Below are 25,167 nucleotides of genomic sequence, written 5' to 3'. Positions count from 1 at the left end.
GTCCCCACCAGAGGACACATTTACTTTGTGAATCTGTGGCTGTTGCCCTTCATAATTTTTTTCACATATACTTCCAGAAGGTTCATTGGGCTCTCAACTTTACCTGGGGTGGGGGGCATATCTTCATCATAAGAGTTAGTGGGACTATGTACAAGTGACCAAGCCTCCCTGTGCCATAGTCTTTTCATTAGTAAACTGGGGATAATAATAGTACCTGCTTGAGAATTGTGAGAATTAAATGAACAAATGCATGTAAAGAGCTTAGAAGGCACCTGGCACGTAATAAGCACTCAGTCTAGATTAGCTGTTGTTGGTGCTCTACTCCCTTCAGGAATGAACAGTAAAGGCCCTTCGGCTGTTAACATTTCTCAAGGAGATGATGCGGGACAGTCAGTTTCTGCTCCTGCATCCCCAAGTAACTTCCTCTAGTGAGGTCTTGGAGCACAGTACAATCAGATTTTCTATTGGTGGCTTTTCTATAAAGAAAGTCACTGGTGTTTGGTGAAGTGATGTGTAAAGTGACCCCAAAGTGGAACTCCTCATCCAGCCCCAGAAGGAAAGTGGATATTTGTCTACTCATCAGTGGGGAAACCTGCATGTTTCTAGGAAGGGAGGTTGTCATGTTACTGCTATAAAATCTTCTGAGTGGCTTGCAATGCCATCTTGTGGAGGAAAGGACCCTTCTAGTCAGGTTTTAGACCACATTCTGCCCCTAAAATATTTTACCTTGGAAAAATCATTGATGTATCTATGCCTTTTTTTATCACTTCAAAATTGGGCATTAAAATAGATGAGCTTCAAAGTCCCTACCAGGTCTAACATCCTAGAATTATGTAATTTGTGAATCACCATGGTTTAGGAAAAACATAAGTAAATAGATCTCTTCTTTATGTGGGGTCCACACTCATAATTCCTGAACACCTTATTAAATATTGGAGGGAAAAAAACCCCAACAGATAGGCCATTTGGCTATTTTAAGGCCCTATTAACATAACTTCACGGGACGTTTGGTAACTGACTCTTATAATTCTGCAGCTCTAAGTGCAAGAGTGTTCTCAGACCAAGCTTAGAGAGAGGGTAGATGAGGGAGAAAATGAGTATATATCCACATCTCAGTACATGGTACCAAACTCTGCAGTCACATTGTACATTGTCTGGGCCAGAAATTGATCAGATGCACCTGATTCAGATGAGGACCTTCCCAGCACATATCCTGCTTAGCCATTAGAAACAACCCAAATGCCTATCAACAGGCAAACAGATCAAAAATAGTGGCATATTCATGATTGAATGCTATAAAGAAATGACAAAGAATGAAGTACTGCCACATGCAACCATATGAATAAATATCACAAACACGATAGTGATCAAGAGAAGTCAAACACTCACACACAAAACACAAACTGTGTGATTCCACTTATATAAAGTTTTAAAAAAGGAAAAAGCTAATATATGATATTAGATATCAGGATAGTAGCTACCTTTGGAGAAGAGGGTGGAAATTAGGCAGGGCATTGTAGGCAGATAGGGTAGGGGGTTCCTGAAGGAAGAGAACCAGATGTAACATTTTTAATACAATTTTTAAAGGTTACACTCCATTTACAGTTATTACAAAATATTGGCTCTATTCCCTGTTTTATACAAACACTTTATAGCCTATCTTACACCCAATAGTTTGTACCTCCCACTCCCCCACCCTTATGCTGCCCTTCCCCACCCTCTCCCCAGTGGTACCCACTAGTTTGTTCTCTATATCAGTGAGTCTGCTTCTTGTTATATTAACTAGTTTATTGTATTTTTTAGATTCCACATGTAAGTGACATAGTATTTATCTTTCTCCAGACATAACTTTCTTGACATAAGAGAAGCCGTTTGAGGCCTAAGCCATTTTGTGATCTCAGCCTGGCCACAAGTACTTGCTCTTGACCAGGCCAAGGAAATAACTTAACCATATTGGGGACAATAAATCAGTTGTAAAGACTCCCATTTCTGTTTCGAAGGTAAAGATTAGCCTGAAGCACATTCCTGAGCTATTCTGCAAGCTCTAAACCCCCCTTGAGTACTCAACCACCAGACCAACTGGAACCTAAGGAATGATGATGCTGACCTTTGCTGACCTTTGAGACTTCAATCAACTAGAGCCAGGACTCTGTCAACCTTTGCCCCAATTCTAAGCTGCATTCTCCTCGGCTCAAGCCCCTCCATGAATATGCACATACTATCCCGCCCAAGCCCCTTCATGTATGCAAGTACCCTTAGCTTAAAACTTCCCTAATTTTGCTGTTCAGGGAAATACTACTTCAGGAAATTTCCTTGTGTTCTCCCAACTTGTTGTGAGTAATAAATCCTTCCTTCTCCTGCTCTCTGGCTCGGTTGTGTCTTGGCTTGACACCCACCAAAAAGCGAATCCAGTTTTCAGGTAACAGCTTGAGGGAGGCTACCTGGATATTTATAATACTCTATTTCTTCATCCAGGAGATAGTTACATGGGTGTGTGTACTTCATGAAAATCCATCAAGTTGTACACTTAAAATACATGGTTTGATAACATCAAGGAACATTTTTAAAATTCAAGTTTCACCCATGACAAATGATAAGATACATTGAAGGAATGGAATACTCACAATTTCCATAATTTACTGAAATTGATTTGCATAGAGTTTCCACACTGTTTGAGACTAAAGTGATGGATATGATTTTGGCAAAATTGGGAGAGGCTAGTACAAGTAGAGAGAGGGTCATGAGAACAGCATAAAGGTGAGCAAATGCAGATCACGTTCAGTGACTAGTGAGAGGTGGGGTATCATGGGAAAGGTGGATGGGAAGGACATTGGGGGCCATGCTGTGGAAGGTTTTGAATACAGGCAGGGTTCGTTTTTAATCTCATAGGTCATAGACAGCCAGTAAGAGTTTTGAACAGGGAAGTAATATTCCCTTCCTCCAATTTTTTTTTTTTAGTGGAGTATAATTGCTTTACAATGGTGTGTTAGTTTCTGCTGTATAACAAAGTGAACCAGTTATACATATACATATATCCCCATATCCCCCCCGCCTCTTGAGCCTCCCTCCCACACCCCCCATCCCACCCCTCTAGGTGGTCACAGAGCTGGGAGCTGATCTCCCTGTGCTATACAGCAGCTTCCCACTAACTATCTATTTTACACATGGTAGTGTATGTATGTCAGGGTGAGGTGTAGGGAAGGTATCTGAACGTATTCAGAAATGTTTTGTCCTAGGCTCGCACACACACACCATGTACTTACGTATAAAATGAATGTATCCCCCACAACAATCTGAAGAAGTGGGTTATTCTTCTTTCACAAATGAGGAAATTGATACCTGGAAAGGCTGAGTAACTTGTCTAAGGACAACAGAAGTGGCCTTCTGCCAACAGTGGAACAACCTTGTTTCCTTTTGAAGAGTGACTCCAGGAAACAGAAAATAGAGGGATTCAGCAGGGGATTAATTAATTAGGGGTGGGAGGTGGCGAGTGGGGAGAGGAAGCAAAGAAAACCTCAGGAGCATTCCGAAGAGGCCACCATCCAGGGCAAGTGGCTAGCATGGTTTCCATGATGATAGATAGCCACTCCAGCCACAAAACCTCATCCTCGTCTGGGCCAGAGAACCTGATTTGGTGATTTCACTCAAGCTGTGGAATCAGAGCCAATCAATCCTGTGTCAGTTCAGGGCACTGCCTCTAGAAAAATACTTTTTAACAGGTCATTATTACCAATTCTTCCTTGTCTCAGAAATGTTCTCTTGCTCAGTGATGTGCTGAGTGAATGAGTGTTTTCTGAAATTTTCCATCTCCTTCAGATTTGGTTCATGTGAAAAAGAGTTGAGAAGGTGGAAAATTTCCTTTACCTATACTGAAATGTGCATCACCAGTTGTCTCTATATACGTGAATCTATGATGTATCATTTTCTGCTTAACATCCCATAGTAGTTTCTATGTCAGATGGTGGTTTTGGTTCAATTCCCAGACCCATCCCTTCCTAGTTCTGTGATTTGGAGCAACTTAATAAACGTCCCATAGTTTCAGTTTTCTTATCTATATATATATATTTTTTTAAATAAATTTATTTATTTATTTATTTAGTTTTGGCTGTGTTGGGTCTTCGTTTCTGTGTGAGGGCTTTCTCTAGTTGCGGCAAGCGGGGGCCACTCTTCATCGCGGTGTGCGGGCCTCTCACTATCGCGGCCTCTCTTATTGCAGAGCACAGGCTCCAGACGCGCAGGCTCAGTAATTGTGGCTCACGGGCCTAGTTCCTCCGTGGCATGTGGGATCTTCCCAGACCAGGGCTCGAACCCGTGTCCCCTGCATTGGCAGGCAGATTCTCAACCACTGCGCCACCAGGGAAGCCCCTCTTATCTATATTGTGGGATATGATGCTAATACTTGTTTCATAATGAGAAAATGGACATAAAGTGCTTAACACAGCCAAAGCTAAATAAATTATTAATCTCATGTCTAGACTATTTTTTCGGCTTTTCCACCACGTAATGGAGAATTTCTTAGTAATTTTTAACACGTATTATCCTAAGGAGTTGGGAAATGTGGTGTTTCAACTAATTAAATATTATGAGTAACTAAGTTGATACACACACACACATAAACAAAATCAACATGAGATCAAGTATATTTAGGGAATAAGAATCACAATTTTATTCAAGAGGCAATACTATTGAAAAGCACTAACACTCAGGATTTGATTCCCATTGGCTAACTCTAGAGTCCCTAGTTTAAGCTTCCAAAGATATGATCCTAAATGGATTCTGTGTGTTCTCATTTCACAAATACACAAGCTGAGGTATTTCCTTTTTATCTACAAGTTTATTACACCTGAAAACGTGAACCCTCATTTTGTAACCATGAGAAAGTCATTTAAACTCTCAACGTTCATTTTCCTTATCTGTAGTATAGAGACAATCTTAATACCTCCCTTCTGGACTTGTGAAGTTTAAATGAGACAGTCAATGAAAAAGAATTTAGCATAAGGTACATACCCATTAAATGTTAGTGCGATGGCTTCTCTTAGTGCCCCACCTGGATCCTCTTTACAGACAGTGCACCCATCCCCAGCCTCCTGTTGACTGATAACAATTCACAGCTGCCCCAACCCTTGAAAATAGTCCTCAGCCAAAAAGAAGTCTCATTGCCCCGGAGGCAACGCCCCCTCCCACCCAGGGCAGAGCTCAGCAAATGGCAGCAGACTTCGTGGTACAAAAGGCTGACCTCCTTGCCTTGTTGTGATACAACTCCGGCTTCTCTGTGGAGTCAAACTGAAACTAGTCTTCAGCAGGTACCACAGTCTTGTTTAAGCTTTCTACTCCCATCCTCCTCTGCTTCTTACCGCTCCTCTTATCCTGAGAGCACTTTCTCAATCACTTAAGAACATCTCAGTCCCAGCTGCTCAGGAACCCAACTTAAGACCACTGGCTCCAGAGGTGAATTTAAGAAGCCCACCATGAGGATGGGATTCTGGAGCTGGCTCACTTGCTGTCTGGATGGCAATGAGGACCCCAGAGCTGAAGGTAGGTGGAGAATTGATAATCCTTGCTATGCTACATAGTGTGACTGCTAAGATTTCCATCTGTAATGAACTGCGGTGGAATTCAGGTGGGAGGGGATGTGCTAATTGGCACAATGAGTCAGCATTTGAGACTAATTTGTGGGAAATTAATGACTATAAGGTCTCTGGAATTGGAGAAGTAGCTGAAGAGAGAAAATTACAGACAGATTTATTGGTCAAAAATTTATAGCAAAACATGAGAGTCAGAAGGGCTTAACTCCTGCAGCTGGGATGGGGTGGGAGCAGAAACAGATGAAATGGGGCATAGGACGTAATTGCAATAGTGCAGGACTCTAAGAAGGCTGACTTCTCAGCCTGGGCAAGCCTTCTAAGTCAGAGTTGGGGCCTTAATGGGCAAAGAATGTGACTTTGAGACTTGGGATAAAGATATCACTGTGTAGATGTACTTTGAACTTTGATTCCTGTGAACCCTCTGATCCTGAAGAAGTGCTCTATTTCTCTATTGAAGATAGGGCCTCCTACCCCCACCCTTCTTGAAGACTATGAAGAGACTTCCAATGAGGCCTTATAAAATAGTGCAGAGTCCTCTTCAAGATATGTTTCCACTTCCCCTCCTGGCCACCAGACTCATAACTAGCATCAAATCTCAGGATAGCTCAATCAGAAAAATGCTGGACCAGCCACAGGGAGATGATACTACATATTGAAGGAGCCTCAGGACCTATAGAGAATTTATTGGAAGAACCTGTGGGATTGTGTCTAACAGAGGGCCCTGAGAGTGCTTGACTGAGGGAGAACAGAATACAAAGTTTGTTAAGGGGAAGTTTGTGGATATGGGAGCACTCCATCATAGCCATAAGATAATACCCTACAAGGGCCTAGCAGGTGACTCTAAATTGTTGGTGGCATACCTCTCAGAAGATTGGAAAAAGCAATGACCAACACAGAGTGAAGTAAAAATGCAAAACTGCTATTGCAAATGGTGGAGGAAAGAATCAGGAAGCTCAGATAAGTGAGTATACTGGCTTGCATCTGCCTTATAGGACCAGAAAACCACTAGCTGACCAAATTTTAAGGAGGAACCCAAGGTCACTCCATTTAGCAAGGCAAACAAGAGTGCACAAAGGTTCCCTTTTCTCCACATCCTTGCCAACACTTATTTGTCTTTTTGGTAATAGCCATTCTGACAGGTATGAGGTGATGTCTCATTGTGGTTTTGATTTGCGTTTCCCTAATGATTAGTGATATTGAACATCTTTTCATATACCTGTTTGCCATCTGTATATCTTCTTTGGAAAAATGTCTATTTAGATCTTCTGACCATTTTTAAATAAGATTTTTTGCATTTTTACTATTGAATTGTATGAGTTCTTTATATATTTTAGATTTTAACCCCTTATCAGATATATGAGTTGCAAATATTTTCTCACATTCTGTATGTTGCCTTTTCATTTTCTTGATGGTTTCCTTTGCTGTGCAGAAGGTTTTTAGTTTTAGTCTCACTTGTTTATTTTTGCTTTTGTTGTCAGATCCAAAAGATCATTACCAAGACCAAAATCAAGGAGCTTATCACCTCTGTTTTCTTCTAGGAGTTTTATAGTTTCCGTTCTTACGTTCAAGTCTTTAATCCATCTTGAGTTAATATTTGTGTATGGTGTAAGATAGTGGTCCAGTTTCATTCTTTTGCATGTAGCTGTCCAGTTTTCCCAACACCATTTATTGAAGAGACTGTCCTTTCCCCATTGTATGTTCTTGGCTCCTTTGTCATAAATTAATTGACCATATCATAAATTAATTGACCATATGTGAAAAGGTATATTTCTGGGCATTCTATTCTGTTGCATTGACCTGTGTGTCTGTTTTTATGCCAGTACCATACTGTTTTGATTACTATTGATTTGTAATATAGTTTGAAATCTGGGAGTGTGATGCCTCCAATTTTGTTCTTCTTTCTCAAGATTGTTCAGACTATTCAAGGTCTTTTGTGGTTCAATACAAGTTTTAGAATTGCTTGTTCTATTTCTGTGAAAAATACCATTGGGATTTTGACAGAATATATTTACATATAAGAATTTGTGACACATGAGACATCAATGGAAAAAGAAAACATTCTGCATAGTGGCAGTGCTAGGACAGTCTAACAATTTGTAGGCAGCATCCGTTCTATAAACTGTTGGAAGGCAGGGACCTCTTCTATTGGTCTTGAACCTCTAGTGCCTAGAACATAGGCACACATTAAATAAACACTAAACTTCTTTTACTAGGGACTTAAAAAGTTAATCACAGTAAAGCAACAAAGAATTAAGTGGTTATCAACTTTCTGTAGAACTATGTTCTTATAAGTAATAAATCACCAAAGAAAGAATCAACATATTTTTTACATAAAGATTTTTTAAATTTCAGTATATTAAAAAAAAAAGCTAAAGGCATAACTGGCAAAGGGTTAATATAGAGAAGTCCTGTAAAGTAATAAAGTACTAAATAGATAAATAAGCAAAGTTTACGGACAGTTAATTTATTAAAATGAAATTGTTATAAACAATTGTACAGGAAAACATATACAAAGCCATTTCTTCCTCCTAAGTTAGCAAAAACTTTCAATAAAAATATACAGTGCCAGTGAATGTGTGGATAAACACATACATGCAGGTATGCCTGGATGCATTATGTACTGGTGTAATTGTGGAAGCTGATTTTTGTAAAATCTACTAAGAGTCATGAAAATATAAATAAGGTTTGCTCTCATCTTTACAGTTTTGGAAATAATCCTAAGGAAATATCCATCCTAGGGAAGTAATCCAAATTTAAATTAAAATTTAGACAGTAAGATATTCATGATTGTCTTATTTATAGCAACGAAAGATTGGAAACGTAAGTCTAAGTATAGTGGAAGGGTTAAGTAAAATATGGTATACCTCTTCTATAGGATATTTGTAATCAGTAAATGTAGCAGCCATGAAGATAATCCGGTGCCATGGAAATACAATTGTTACATAATGTTCAGTGATAAACACAAGATATAACACTGTATGTTGAATAGAGCAGGCTCCTTGAGATGCTTGCCAGTCACACTGTTCCCTTTTGTCAAACTAAGTGGTGGCCATGCTTCTGAGGGGTTTTATTTTACTCACAGATTGCTGGGCCTTATATCACAAGACTCCTGACCACAGCGTTTTAGCACGAAAGACGAATGCCTGTGTCAGTGGGCCCTTTTAATCTGGAAGTTTGCAGGTTATAATCCATGGGTAACTTCTGGTGTTACTTCATAGAAAAATTCCTCCCATTCTTTTTTTCTCTGTACTCTTCGTGGGGTTCCTAACAGTTGGATGGGTTATAGACTTAATCTCTGTCTTTTACAACATTTTTTCCTGATTTCCTCAACTTTATCCTCTAAATTCTCTATAGAAATATAAATTTCAACTGTCATATTAATTTTCAAGGGCTCTTTCTTGTTCTGGTAGTTCCTGTTGCAAGGATATTAGACAACTAATATTCCATGTGCTTCTCTATATTTTCCAGCCTCAGTTAGATTTGGACTAGTTCTGGCCAATAGTCTGTGAGCAGAAATGATATATGTCACTCCCAGGCTGAAGCAGTTAAAAGCTGTGCCTCAGTCCATCCCTCTCTCCTCCTGCTGTGTCCTTGTAAGCCACATGAAAAGATGGTGACATCACAGAATAATGGGAACCTGAATCTCTGAGTCCCAGATTAAGAAGAACAACTTTTGATTGCTTTGGACTTGGTATAAATGAGAAACTTTAGTTGTCCTAAGTCATTGAAAACTGAGTGTTTATTACTATAGCAGAGCCTATTATATTTTAACTAACACAGTTCCTTTTCTGTAGTACTCTGTCTTGTTTCATGAGTGCAATTTTTTTCTCTCAGGATACTGTAATTATTCTTCTGTTCTTTGTATAGTGTTTGTTTCTCTTCTTATTCATTTTTCCCCATTTGTTGTCTCTCTTTCATGGTGGAGGCTTTCCTAAAAATCTTAGAGTTTTGGACTATTTAGTTTTAAAATAAGGTACAAAAATCTGATATGAAATTTTGTATGCCTGCACAGGTCTTGTAGGCTATGGGGTTTCACCATGGCATAATCAAGGGTTAGCTCTTCATTGGGAGACCCACATATTTCAGTATGTGAACAGCTTTCTTTGGGGTTATCTGTTATCCTAATAGAAGAATCCTTTAACATCTTGTCTGGGAAGTGGGATGGCACGTGTGCTTGACTGTGTTCCGGGAGCAAAGGAAATTAAGTGTTTTGTTAATTTTGTTTCACTAAATTCCCTCATTTTCAGTGCCTGGTTCACATCTGGAATGTTCTTTTTCAGTTTCACTAGAGAATCAGCTTCTGATCTTTTTCAGGGACTCATCATGTGGCTGTGTAATTTTAGAAAGGGGATCTGGGAGGATTCAATTGCTCGTTACATAGATTCCAAACAAGCCCCTTATTTCCAGTCCTACATCTCACCTTCATCATTGATAGTGCCTGGGTCTCTAAATGCTAAGCCTTTCCAGGAACCTCTTAGGCAAGTTCCCCTTGTCTCTGCAGGCACATGAGCTGAAGCTTACTCTGCCATACCTGTCACTGCTCCTCCACCTGGTATTTTAACCTCAGTAGAAATGAGATCTTCCCAAGCTGCCAAATCTTCTTCTCGATGGCTTCCTTCTGTGGTCTCTTGTTCCTTGTGGACTTACATACTTTTATTCCTTCACTGTGACTTTATTGCGGTTAGGGGCAGAGAAGAAATTCTTTTAAAAAGTAAATGGTAAACCACCTCGTTTACCTGGAGATACATTGCTTTTGTAATGGAAAAATCTGAAAAAGAGACAGGAAAATGCCAACACTGCTCACTATGGATAACAGAAATCTGCAGAAGTACAGCAAGAAGGTGGCCAGCATACATGATTTATTTGACCTTCTATCCACTCTCCTCCCTCCAATATCAGCAAAGGTTTCACAAAGTTATGTAGGTGCTTGTGCAGTTTTTGGAATATTAAAGTTTAGCAATTCAATTTCATAAATATTTATTGATGAGAAAATCAGATCACTGAAACCCTTTTCCAGAATTGTTTTCTGCAAGTTGACACAAATGAGGCAAGCAGGAATTAATATTTTAGCTTTTAATCGCTTTGTTCTTTGGTTATTTCTCCAAGCAAAACTGTAAACATAAAAAATGACTTTTTTGGAGAAGGGAATGGATATAAGTTATCATTTGAATTGACTGTATTGTAACATATAATTTCGGACATATTTCCCAAATGTTACTTGTTTTTATTGTACCTTAGTTCTATTAAAGTTCTTGTTTCATAATATTTTCTCCCCTCATATCTGACAGTGAGTCAGAAGCTGCTTATTCCCTTCATCCATCCTCCTTCCCCCCCCTAACTATGTCACTATGAGAATATAAATGCAGTTGGTCCCCATCATTATTCTTTTTGGGAATCCATCCTAAGAAAAAAATCCAAAATTAAAAAAAAAAAAAATAGGCATTAAGATATTCATGACGTTCTTATTCACAATAACTAGGAAAAAAACCTAACACCCATCCCTCAAACACACAACTTACCCCAGTCAGGTATTAACTGCACAAGGGAGAAGCCGGCTGGCTTTAGAGGTACGTTAAAAAGTCCATCTTTTATAACAGGAAGAAAGCAGAGTATATGGGTGCAGATGGTTGGAGGTGGGTAAATGAGGTAGTGGGAGTTTGTGGAAATTCTCTTTTGATTGCTCCAATTTTGTGAGGAAAATAAGAGGCAAGATCGTCAGCTGAGAGTGAGCATGGGGGCAGAGGCGTTGGACTTGTGAGGAGAACAGAGAAGGTGTGAACTAATCATCTCAAAGAGTGGGAAGGCAAATATACCAGGGGAGTCCAATGTGGCTGCTGCGTGGCATCAAGGGCCCCCTTGAGGTTCTGGACATGAATTTAAAGCACACAAGTCAGCACGGCTGTGTGTGTGTGTTTATAGTCACCTCGAGCTGCATTGAATTTGTAGGCCAGTACGGCTGGCAGAAATGCTCAAATTTGGAGTTTAGCCAAGCAAATACAATGAATTGAGGGATATGGGAAATGATATATACACAGAAGTTACTAAGGATTGACTATGGCATGTAAACTGGCTAAGGAGGGAAGGGGGCAGGGACAGTAAAAAGATGATAGAATCCCTGGATTATAGGTCCAGGTAGGGTCAGAATTCTTTGAATCTGGGGCTCTAGAGGGAGATAGCTGAAGTTTATGGGAGAGGGCTCAGGGAGAGGTCGGCATGGGATCTGTTTCCTGGAATAGTTGCAATTATTTGTTATAACAAAGTCTAGGATGTCACCATGAGGGTGAGAACTTGAGGAAGGGCGGAGGACAAGATCATCAGAGTAGGGGCATTTGGTGAGGTGAGGGGCCGGGATGCATGAAGTTTCACTTTCTTTTATATAAAATCACCAAAAATTAAGACAGAAGTAGTACTGGAAAGAATGACGATGAAGCAAAAGTCAGTAAGTTATAGCTACAATGAAGGGTAATGAGTGGGATGGTCTGATGACATATGATTCAAAGCTGGGGTATTTTGGGAGGAGAGAGAGAAGGGTCTGAAAGTGGCAATGGGGAGCAAAGGAGGACCTCATCTACCTTCAAGCCCAGAAGTCTGAGGGCTGTGGGAGGAAACACAGCCCCTCCTCTACTGGGGGCAGTATCCTCCGGGGAGAAACTACTTTCCCTAGAGCAAGAAATGGAAAGGACTGCTCAGAGAAGAAGTTGGGGACCTAGGGAATGTTTGCTAATGACAGACCATGTATTCCAGAGAGCACAGTAGGTGATCTGGGGGAGCTTGGAGGGAATGGGATATAGGAACAGAACTGGGGTTATGCAGAGCCATATAGGGATGAGAAAATGGGAAATGAGGGGTGACCTGGGAGTCTAAGGCTTTTTGCGGTGACTGACACAAACCAGGATAAAAGCCATAATGAAACCGGTTCAGGTGGAATGAAGGTAGATTTTTAATTTTTAAACAACTTTATTGGGAGCCTGTACATTTTACATATACAATTTTAATTGGTCAAATTTGATGTTTTTTCCAGTTTTATTGATATAATTGACCTATAACATTGTGTAAATTTAAGGCATTTAATGTGTTATTGGATACATTTATATATTGCAAAATGATTGCCACCATAATGTTATCTAACACCCCCTTCATGTCACATAATAACCATCTTTTTTTTGGAGAGAACATTTAAGATCTACTCTCTTAGCAACTTTCAAGTATGTAACACAGTATTGTTAACTATAGTCACTATGCTGTACATTAGATTCCCAGAACCTATTTGCCTTATTACTGGAAGTTTGTACCCTTTGACCTACATCTCCTAATTTCCCCCACCCTTGATGTTTTGATATATATATAAACATTGTGAAAAGATCATCCCAATCAAGCTCAATAAGTTTTCCATCGCTCTACATAGTTACGTGTGTGTGTGCTGAGAAGATTTAAGATCTATTCTCTTAGCAAATGTCAAGTATGCAATACAGTTTTGTTAACTATTATCACCATGCTGGTCACCATGGTGACCTCCAAAACTCATTCATCGTGCATAACTGAAATTTTACACTTGTTGGCTGACTTATCCTCATTCTGTCTCTTCCCCTCACCCCCAGACCCTTGGCAACCACTTTTCTACTCTCTGCTTCTATAAGTTCAAATTTTTAAGATTCTACATACAAGTGAGATCATTCAGTATTTCTGTGTCTGGTTTATTTTACTTAGCATAATGCCCTCAAGTTCCATTAATGTTGTCGCAGATGACAGGATTTCCTTCTTTCTCATGGCTGGATAATTTTCCATTGTGTGTGCGTATGTATATATGTGTGTGTGTGTGTGTGTGTGTGTATATGTGTGTATATATATATATATGTATGTATATGTGTGTATATATATATATATATATATATACATATATATATATATATATATATATATATTCCACACTTTCTTTATCCATCTGTCGATGGACATTAGGTTGTTTCCATATCTGATTACTGTGAACAATACTGCAGTGAACATGGGAGTGTACATATCTCTTTGAAATCCAGATTTCATTTCCTTTGATTATATACCAAGAAATGAGCTTGCCAAATCATATAGAAATGTTGTTTTTAATTTGAGGAAATTCTATCCTGTTCTCCATAATGATTTTATCAATTTACATTCCCACCAATAGTACACAAATGTTCACTTTTCTCCACATCCTTGCCAACACTTGTTTGTTATATTTTCTTTTTGATAATGGACATCCTAATGGGTGTGAGGTGATATCTCATTGTGGTTTTGATTCGCATTTCCCTGATGATTAGTGAGGTTGAGCACCTTTTCATTTACTGTTGGCCATTTGTCTTCTTTTGTGGAATGTTTATTCAGATCCTTTGCCTTTTTATTAAAATCAGGTTATTTGGTTTTCTCCTGTTAATTGTATGAATTATCTATATTTTGACTATTAAACCTTCAAGGCGGATATCAACAGGAGGCTTTGAGTGTTGGCTGTAAGCATTTGGGGGTATAGAGGTGTAGGTGTTTGGGGCTCTTATGGCACCTGTCCTTGGCAGAGGCCTGGGCTCTTAATGCAGGTACAGAGCTTAATCTTACTTCTCTTAGGGAGAGATGATCCTGCTTTGAAATTGTGGGACTCCCCCCTTACCCCTATTAATGGAGTTTGGAGTGTCTGGAGAAGTTGGGACTTAATTCAAGCATGCAGGACCCTCTTGTCATCCCAGGGAGGTGTGTTTCATTCCCCTTCATATCCCTGGTGAAAGTCCTGGCACATAGTAAGCACTCCAGTAAGCGCTTATTGACCTGAAGTGGTAGGCTTCGAAAAAAAAAAAATGGATGTGGTGCTTAGGAAAGAGTTCTTGCTCAGAGAAATAATTATTTTAAAATTATTAGCATGGGTGGTGGCTAAAAGTTTGGTGGTGAATAAGATTCCCCAGGATAATAATATAGAGTATGAACCTTTAAAGGGCACAATGGAACTCTGGGTGGGAGAGGGGCTTATAACCTTTAAAAGGTCGTAAAAAGAAAGACACTGACATGATACACTATAAAGAAAATTCTAAAGTCTCCACGCCAAAACTATTAGAACTAATAAATGAATTCAGCAAAGTTGCAGGATACAAGATTAATATATAGAAATCCATTGCCTTTCTATACACTAATAATGAACTATCAAAGAAAGTAAAACACAATCCCGTTTAAAATTGCATCAAAATGAATAAAATACCTAGGAATTAACTTAACCAAGGAAAGACCTATATGCTGAAAACTATAAAGCATTGATAAAGGAAATTGAAGATGATACAAAGAAGTGGAAAAATATCCCATGCTCTTGGACTGGAAGAATTAATATTGTTAAAATGACCATACTACCCAAAGCAAACTACAGATTTATTGCAATCCCTATCACAATATCCATGATATTTTTCACAGAACTAGAACAAATAATCCTAAAATTCATATGGAACCACAAAAGACCCCAAGTTGCCAAAGCATTCTTGAGAAAAAGGAACAAAGCTGGAGGTAGTACCCTCCCAGACTTCAGACTACAAAGCAACAGTAATCAAAACAGTGTGGTACTGGAATAAAAACAGACACATCAATGGAACAGAATAGAGAAATAAACCCACACACTTATAGTCAATTAATCTATGGCAAAGGAGGCAATAATACATAGTGGAGAAAAGACAGTCTCTTCAGGTGATGCTGGGAAAACTAGACAACTACACATAAAACAATGAGATTAGAACATTCCCTCACACCATATACAAAGATAAACTCAAAGTGCTTAAAGACCTAAATGTAAGACATGAAACCATAAAACTCCTAGAAGAGAACATAGGCAGAACACTCTTTGATATAAATCATAGCAATATTTTTTTGATTTGTCTCCTAAGGCAAAAGAAATGAAAGCACAAATAAACAAAGGGGATCTAATTAAACTTAAAAGCTTTTGCACAGCAAAGGAACCATTGATAAGACAAAAAGACAACTTACAACTTGCAAATGATATGACTGAAAAGGGTTAATATACAAACAGCTCATATAACTCATTATCAAAAACCCCAAATAACCCAATCAAAATGGGTTAGACATTTTTAGAATGAATAGACATTTTTCCCAAGAAGATATATACAGATGGCTAACAGACACATGAAAAGATGCTCAGCATCACTAATCATCAGGGAAACAATGAGACATCACCAAACACCGGGCAGAATGGCTATCACCAAAAAGAAAACAAATAAATGTTGGCAAGGATGTGGAGAAAAGGGAACCATGGTACACTATTGGTGTGAATGTAAATTGTTGCAGCCACTCTGGAAAACAGCATAGAGGTTCCTCAAAAAACTAAAAATAGAACTACCATATGATCCAGCAATTCCACTCCTGGGTATATGCCTGGAAAAAAATGAAAACACTACTCTGAAAAGATACATACACCCAAATGTTCATAGCACCATTATTTACAATAGCCAGCATATGGAGGCAACCCAAGTGCCCATCAACAGATGAATGGATAAAGAAGATGTGGTACATGTATACACAATGGAATATTACTCAGCCATAAGAAGAATGAAATTCTGCTATTTGCAGCAACGTGGATGGACCTAGAGAATATTATGCTTAGTGAAATAAGTCAGACAGAGGAAGACAAAATACTGTATGATATCACATGTGGAATCTAAAAAATAATAGAAATGAATATATATGCAAAACAGAAACAGACTCAGATATAAAGAACAAACTAGTGATTACCAAAAGGGAGAGAGAGCGGGGAGGGACAAATTAGGGGTATGGGATTAAGAGATAAACTTAAACTTATGGGTAGAGATAAAACTACCATGTATAAAATATATAAGCCAAGGGATATATTGTACGGCACAGGGAATTATAGCCATTATCTTGTAATAACTTTTAATGGAGTATAAATCTGTAAAAATACTGACTCACTGTGCTGTACACCTGAAACTAATATAATATTGTAAATCAACTATACCTCAATTTAAAAAAGACAGTGAGGAGAGCAGAAGCAAGAAGAACTACAGTCCTGTAGCCTGTGGAACAAAAACCACATTCACAGAAAGATAGACAAGATGAAAAGGCAGAGGGCTATATGCCAGATGAAGGAACAAGATAAAACCCCAGAAAAACAACTAAATGAAGTGGAGATAGGCAACCTTCCAGAAAAAGAATTCAGAATAATGACAGTGAAGATGATCCAGGACCTCAAAAAAAGAATGGAGGCAAAGATCGAGAAGATGCAAGAAATGTTTAAAAAAGACCTAGAAGAATTAAAGAACAAACAAACAGAGATGAAGAATACAATAACTGAAATGAAAACTACACTAGAAGGAATCAATAGCAGAATAACTGAGGCAGAAGAACGGATAAGTGACCTGCAAGACAGAATGGTGGAATTCACTGCTGTGGAACAGACTAAAGAAAAAAAGAATGAAAAGAAATGAAGACAGCCTAAGAGACCTCTGGGACAACATTAAACACAACAACATTCGTATTATAGGGGTCCCAGAAGGAGAAGAGAGAGAGAAAGGACCAGAGAAAATATTTGAAGAGATTATAGTCGAAAACTTCCTTAACATGGGAAAGGAAATAGCCACCCAAGTCCAGGAAGTGCAGAGAGTCCCATACAGGATAAACCCAAGGAAAAACACGCCGAGACACATAGTAATCAAACTGCCAAAAATTAAAGACAAAGAAAAATTATTGAAAGCAGCAAGGGAAAAATGACAAATAACATACAAAGGAACTCCCATAAGGTTAACAACTGATTTCTCAGCAGAATCTCTACAAGCCAGAAGGGAGTGGCATGATATACTTAAAGTGATGAAAGGGAAGAACCTACAACCAAGATTACTCTACCCGGCAAGGATCTCATTCAGATTTGATGCAGAAATAAAAAATTTACAGACAAGCAAAAGCTAAGAGAATTCAGCACCACCAAACTAGCTCTACAACAAATGCTAAAGGAACTTCTCTAGGCAGGAAACACAAGAGAAGGAAAAGACCTACAAAAACAAACCCAAAACAATTAAGAAAATGGTAATAGGAACATACATATCAATAATTACCTTAAACGTGAATGGATTAAATGCTCCAACCAAAAGACACAGGCTCGCTGAATGGATACAAAAATAAGACCCATATATATATGCTGTCTACAAGAGACCCACTTCAGTTCTAGGGAAACCTACAGACTGAAAGTGAGGGGATGGAAAAAGGTATTCCATGCAAATGGAAATCAAAAGAAACCTGGAGTAACAATACTCATATCAGATAAAATAGACTTTAAAGTAAAGAATGTTACAAAAGACAAGGAAGGACACTACATAATGATGAAGGGATCAATCCAAGAAGAAGATATAACAATTATAAATATATATGCACCCAACATAGGAGCACCTCAATACATAAGGCAACTGCTAACAGCTATAAAAGAGGAAATCGACAGTAACACAGTAATAGTGGGAGACTTTAACACCTCACTTACACCAATGGACAGATGATCCAAACAGAAAATTACTAAGGAAACACAAGCTTTAAATGACATAATAGAACAGACAGATTTAATTGATATTTATAGGACATTCCATCTAAAAACAGCAGGTTACACTTTCTTCTCAAGTGTGTATGGAACATTCTCCAGGATAGATCACATCTTGGGTCACAAACGAAGCCTCAGTAAATTTAAGAAAATTGAAATTATCAGGCATCTTTTCAGACCACAATGCTATGAGATTAGAAATGAATTACACGGAAAATAACACAAACACATGGAGGCTAAACAATACATTACTAAATAACCAAGAGATCACTGAAGAAATCAAAGAGGAAATCAAAAAATACCTAGAGAAAAATGACAGTGAAAACAGGATGATCCAAAACCTATGGGATGCATCAAAAGCAGTTCTAAGAGGGAAGTTTATAGCAATACAAGCCTACCTCAAGAAACAAGAAAAACCTCAAATAAACAGTCTAACCTTACACCTAAAGGAACTAGAGAAAGAAGAACAAACAAAACCCAAAGTTAGTAGAAGGAAAGAAATCATAAAGATCAGAGCAGAAATAAATGAAATAGAAACAAAGAATACAATAGCAAAGATCAATAAAACTAAAAGCAGTTTCTTTGAGAAGAGAAACAAAATTGATAAGCCATTAGCCAGACTCATCAAGAAAAAGAGGGAGAGAACTCAAATCAATAAAATTAGAAATGAAAAAGGAGAAGTTACAACAGACACCACAGAAGTACAAAACATCCTAAGAGACTACTACAAGCAACTCTATGCCAATAAAATGGACAACCTGGAAGAAATGGACAAATTCTTAGAAAGGTATAACCTTCCAAGACTGAACCAGGAAGAAATAGAAAATATGAACAGACCAATCATAAGTAATGAAATTGAAACTGATTAAAAATCTTCCAACAAACAAAAGTCCAGGACCAGATGGCTTCACAGGTGAATTCTATCAAACATTTAGAGAAGAGCTAACACCCATCCTTCTCAAACTCTTCCAAAAAATTGCAGAGGAGGGAACACTCCCAAACTCATTCTATGAGGCCACCATCACCCTGATACCAAAACCAGACAAAGATACTACAAAAAAAGAAAATTACAGACCAATATCACTGATGAATATAGATGCAAAAATCCTCATCAAAATACTAGCAAACAGAATCCAACAACACATTAAAAGGATCATACACCACAATCAAGTGGGATTTATCCCAGGGATGCAAGGATTCTTCAATATATGCAAATCAATCAACATGATACACCATATTAACAAACTGAAGAATAAAATCCATGTGATCATCTCAATAGATGCAGAAAAAGCTTTTGACAAAATTCAACACCCATTTATGATAAAAACTCTCCAGAAAGTGGGCATAGAGGGAACCTACCTCAACATAATAAAGGCCATATACGACAAACCCACAGCAAACATCACTTTCAATGGTGAAAAAACTGAAAGCATTTCCTCTAAGATCAGGGAAAAGACATGGATGTCCACTCTCACCACTGTTATTCAACATAGTTTTGGAAGTCCTACCATGGCAATAAGAGAAGAAAAAGAAATAAAAGGAATCCAAATTGGAAAAGAAGAAGTAAAACTGTCACTGTTTGCAGATGACATGATAATATACATAGAGAATCCTAAAGATGCCACCAGAAAACTACTAGAGCTAATCAATGAATTTGGTAAAGTTGCAGGATACAAAATTAATGCACAGAAATCTCTTGCATTCCTATACACTAATGATGAAAAATCTGAAAGAGAAATTATGGAAACACTCCCATTTACCACTGCAACAAAAAGAATAAAATACCTAGGAATAAACCTACCTAGGGAGACAAAAGACCTGTATGCAGAAAACTATAAGACACTGATGAAAGAAATTAAAGATGATACCAACAGATGGAGAGTTATACCATGTTCTTGGACTGGAAGAATCAATACTGGGAAAATGACTATACTACCCAAAGCAATCTACAGATTCAAAGCAATCCCTATCAAATTACCAAGGGCAGTTTTTACAGAACTAGAACAAAATATCTTAAAATTTGTATGGAGACACAAAAGACCCTGAAAGCCAAAGCAGTCTTGAGGGAAAAATCGGAGCTTGATGAATCAGACTCCCTGACTTCAGACTATACTACAAAGCTACAGTAATCAAGACAATATGGTACTGGCACAAAAACAGAGATATAGATCAATGGAACAGCATCGAAAGCCCGGAGACAAACCTATGCACCTGTGGTCAACTAATCTATGACAAAGGAGGCAAGGATATACAATGGAGAAAAGACAGTCTCTTCAATAAGTGGTGCTGGGAAAACTGGACAGCTCCATGTAAAAGAATGAAATTAGAACACTCCCTAACACCATACACAAAACTAAACTCAAAATGGATTAGAGATCTAAATGTAAGACCGGACACTATAAAACTCTTAGAGGAAAACATAGGAAGAACACTCTTTGACATAAATCACAGCAAGATCTTTTTTGGTCCACATCCTAGAGTAATGGAAATAAAAACAAAAATAAACAAATGGGACCTAATGAAACTTCAAAGCTTTTGCACAGCAAAGGAAACTACAAACAAAATTAGAAGGCAACCCTCAAAATGGGAGAAAATATTTGCAAATGAATCAACAGAGAAAGGATTAATCTCCAAAATATATAAACAGCTCATGCAGCTCAATATTTTTAAAAAACCCAATCCAAAAATGGGCAGAAGACCTAAATAGACATTTCTCCAAAGAAGACATACAGATGGCCAAGAAGCACATGAAAAGCTGCTCAACATCACTAATTATTAGAGAAATGCAAATCAAAACTACAATGAGGTATCCCCTCACACCAGTTAGAATGGGGATCATCAGAAAATCTACCAACATCAAATGCTGGAGAAGGTGTGGGGAAAAGGGGACCCTCTTGCACTGTTGGTGGAAATGTAAATTGATACAGCCACTGTGGAGAACAATGTGGAGGTTCCTTTAAAAACTAAAAATCAAATTACCATATGACCCAGCAATCCCACTACTGGGCATATACCCAGAGAAAATCATCATTCAAACAGACACATGCACCCGAATGTTCATTGCAGCACTATTTACAATAGCCAGGTCATGGAAGCAACCTAAATGCCCATCGACAGATGAATGGATAAAGAAGTTGTGGTACATATATACAATGGAATATTACTCAGCCATAAAAAGGAACGAAATTGGGTCATTTTTAGAGACATGGATGGATCTAGAGACTGTCATACAGAGTGAAGTAAGTCAGAAAGAGAAAAACAAATATCGTATATTAACACATATATGTGGAACCTAGAAAAATGGTACAGATGAACTGGTTTGCAGGGCAGAAATTGAGACACAGATGCAGAGAACAAACGTATGGACACCAAGGGGGGAAAGTGACAGTGGGGGGTGTTGGTGCTGTGATGAATTGGGAGATTGGGATTGACATGTATACACTAATATGTGTAAAATGGATAACTCATAAGAACCTGCTGTATTAAAATAATAAATAAAATAAAATTGCAAAAAAAAAAAAAAAAGACACTGAGGAGGAACAGAGTAGTGGCCTAGCAGCTGGAGGTGGGGGTGGTCCACGTTTCAAAAAGAAGAGGGAGTGATCTTATTGGCAAATATCACTGAGGTCGAGTAAAAAGAGGCTGAACAGAATCCTCTGGATCTACCATTTTGAAGGTCAAATCAAGGGAAGTTGCATGGATTGACAGGGCAGAGCCAGTGGGTAGGGAATTGGGGACAGAGGCATTGAAGAAGTAGATGTGATTCAGATGATTATATCAAGACTTTTATCTTGGAGAAGAGAAACAAGGCAATAGAAAACATGAGTCTTATAAGAGTAAGTTTTAAGCACATTTAAGTAAAGATATAAAGAAAATAAGAAAATACAAAAATAATGAATGATTGATGGAACAACCTCAAAGAGAAGATGAGGCAATGGGATTGAGGTTGAAGTTAGATAGGAGGTAGAACTCATATTTACTGAGTGCTTTCTTTGTGCCAGGGACTGTGGAGTTACTTTCATATACAGTCGTCCCTCAGTGTCTGGGGGTTCCAGGACCCCCCCGCCCCACAAATGCCAAAATCCACAAATGCTCAAGCCCCTTACTGTGTATCATGTCATTTAAATATAACAACCCCAGAAGTGTTGTATTCCTTGTTTTACAGATGAGAAAGTTGACCACAGCTCAGAGAGGTTAAGCAACCTGCTCAAAGCCACACAGCTAGTAAGGTTAGAGTCAAGATTCCAAAGCCAAGTCTATTTGACACCGAGATTCCTTCTTTTTCTACCACATCACACTTCTACCTCTTCCTTGGGATGTGAGATTGAGGTAAAATAGGTAGAGTTGGAGATATGTTTGTAGAAGGGGGACCAAGTTGAAGATATTTACCCTTGAAGACTTGTTTTTTGTTGTTGTTGTTGTTGTTTAATCCAAATATCTGTTCATGGGATCCTCTCTACCCCTCTAAACTGAGATAAGATTGCCTCAATATCATTCCAAACCTTGTAAAGGTCTTCCAGCCTTCCACAGATCTCTGCAGATTCCCAGGTTCTTCATGGGCTCCTCTGGGTCGTGATCATGGCTTTCCCTGACTTGTTTCAGTGGAGAGATCCTCTTGCATCCTGTGAGCACTCTGATGTCTCTGCCTCAAATTCTACAAAACTACATTCTCACAAAGCACTTTTATTTGTGGTAGACTTTACAGAGGCTTTTGATGGGGAGCAAAGGAGAGGGATTTATCCTAGCAACACAAGCAGCTTCCAACTGACCATAACTCACTCTTGTCCTTAAAAGCCTTTTAGTATTCCCCACTGGGTTTTTCACTGGCTTCTTCATCCAAGGGTGTCAGCCTGCTTCAGCCATTCCTGTGTTAGCTTTCCTTTTCCTCTCCTTTTATCTCTCTTCTTTACTCCTTCTCTCCTGTGGTAGCCTTGGGAATGCTAAAATTTTCTCATTCTATTATGCCGAGCAACTGTCTGAGCCCCTACTCCCCTCTGCTGGTCTAAGCCTTCCTTTGCAAATCCAAGTTCATCAAGGTACTCCCCTGATTAAAAGGGCCTTCCATGGAATAAGATCCAGCTGTCTGGTTTTGATTTTTTTTTTAATTTTTTTCAAATTTATTTATTTATTTATTTATTTTTGGCAGTGTTGGGTCTTCGTTTCTGTGCGAGGGCTTTCTCTAGTTGTGGCAAGCGGGGGCCACTCTTCATCGCGGTGCGTGGCCTCTGTTGTTGCGGAGCACAGGCTCCAGACGCACAGGCTCAGTAGTTGTGTCTCACGGGCCTAGTTGCTCCGCGGCATGTGGGATCTTCCCAGACCAGGGCTCGAACCCGTGTCTCCTGCATTGGCAGGCAGATTCTCAACCACTGCGCCACCAGGGAAGACCTGGTTTTGATTTTTAGGTTGCCCTGTGTGCAGAGAGAAGTAAGGCCCTCTGCTGAGATGGGGAGCTGGGCGGGGGAGAGCAGGAGGAAGAAACGGTTTGAAAAGGGAGTGAAAATATTAGGTAGCCACTGCAGGGAAAGGAACACCAGGGAAGACAGAGACTCGGCTGAAGCAGAAATCTTTTAGATTTTTTTCTCTAGTAATCACCTATCCAAGCAGAAAAAAAAGGTGAAAGATGGCTGGAGTTCCTTGGGGTTAGAAGTTTGCAGAGTGATCACGGGATAAAGACAAAACACAAAGTTGTGTAAAGTGATGGCGAGACAGTCACTGATGAGATGGGGTGTGGGTCTGGGACGGGGTGGGTGGGAGAGGGCAGTGAGGAAGTGGAGCCAAGAGGAGAAGAAGAGGTAAGAGGAAAAACAGAGTTCAACAAGATAGACAAACAGGGGTTGTGAGAGGAAGGGCAAAACGGGAGAAGGCAGTGGTCAGAAGGGGGGTTCTGGAGTTACACCTTTGCAGCTGGTTGGCCCTCCTGGCGCTCGGGGATCCGAGCACCCAGTGTGCCAGCGCTGCCTCTGAGCAGCAGAACGCCGCCTCCCGGCCCTCGCATCTTCTCCCTGAAAGACAATAGACTGCCTGAGAGACAAGCCTGCAGTGGCCTAAAGCAGCCCACCCCACCAGCCTCACCGACATGGAGATGAGAAAGGCTAATTAGGAAATCGAGAACCCCCCACCCTGGCTCCCTCCACGTGTCTCCAATCGGCTGTCCAGTCTAGGAAAAAGCACAATAGCTGCTGTTCCTCTCTCCCACTTCTCTCCCTGACATCCCACTCTCTTTGTAGGGAATACTGTTCTCTCTTGTCTGCTGCTACACATAGGGGGGTGGGGGAAATGGGCATTTGTTTTCCCTAGACCTGAAATTTAACACATCTCTACTCCTGAAATGCTCTCAATTTACATCTGCTCCGTTTTAGCATCTTGTGGTCCTATTGTTCATAAGCTGCTTTCCTCATCTTCCTCCCCTCCCACAGTTTCCCACATCTTTGTTTCAGTTTTTGCATTTTCATTTACTGCTCTTCCAATCACATGTCATCTCTGTTAACCCTGTATCAGAAGATGAGCAGAGAAGGCCTGTCTCTGAGCTTCCGTTAAAGGTGAACTGTTGTTTAGGAGGTGTTCCACATGCCATACGTAAGCCATCTGTCCTCCGTGTACCCTAAAGCAGCATCTTTCCTGCCAGTTTCTTCTCTCTATAGCTTCTGCCCCTAAGTCGGATCACTAATAGCTTGCTATCATGTGCTATCGTGCCTATGGCACAGTTAGGGACCACTTTAATGTGATAACAAATGTCCTTAGTCATGGGGCCATATGGAGATTCGGTGGGTGGTACCATTAGCTGTAAAGCTTGAGGCAGATTTGGAGTTGCCCAGAAAAGAATCCCAAATCAGAGAAATGTTTTAATAAAACATACTGCAACAGATTTTAAGCTGCTCTACCATCAAACAGGAGTCCTCCTCTTCTCAATTCAATTGTATTGATGTTTCCCCCAAGTAATTTCAAACATGACAGGAATGGGCATAAGCTCCTGACACTTTACGCGTCATCCTCAATGATCATTTTCTTATCCTATAATGACCACACTTC

The sequence above is a fragment of the Eschrichtius robustus genome, chromosome 3 (assembly GCF_028021215.1).
Source record: "Eschrichtius robustus isolate mEscRob2 chromosome 3, mEscRob2.pri, whole genome shotgun sequence".
NCBI classification, from domain to species: Eukaryota; Metazoa; Chordata; class Mammalia; order Artiodactyla; family Eschrichtiidae; genus Eschrichtius; species Eschrichtius robustus.
This window is presented reverse-complemented; position numbering follows the sequence as displayed.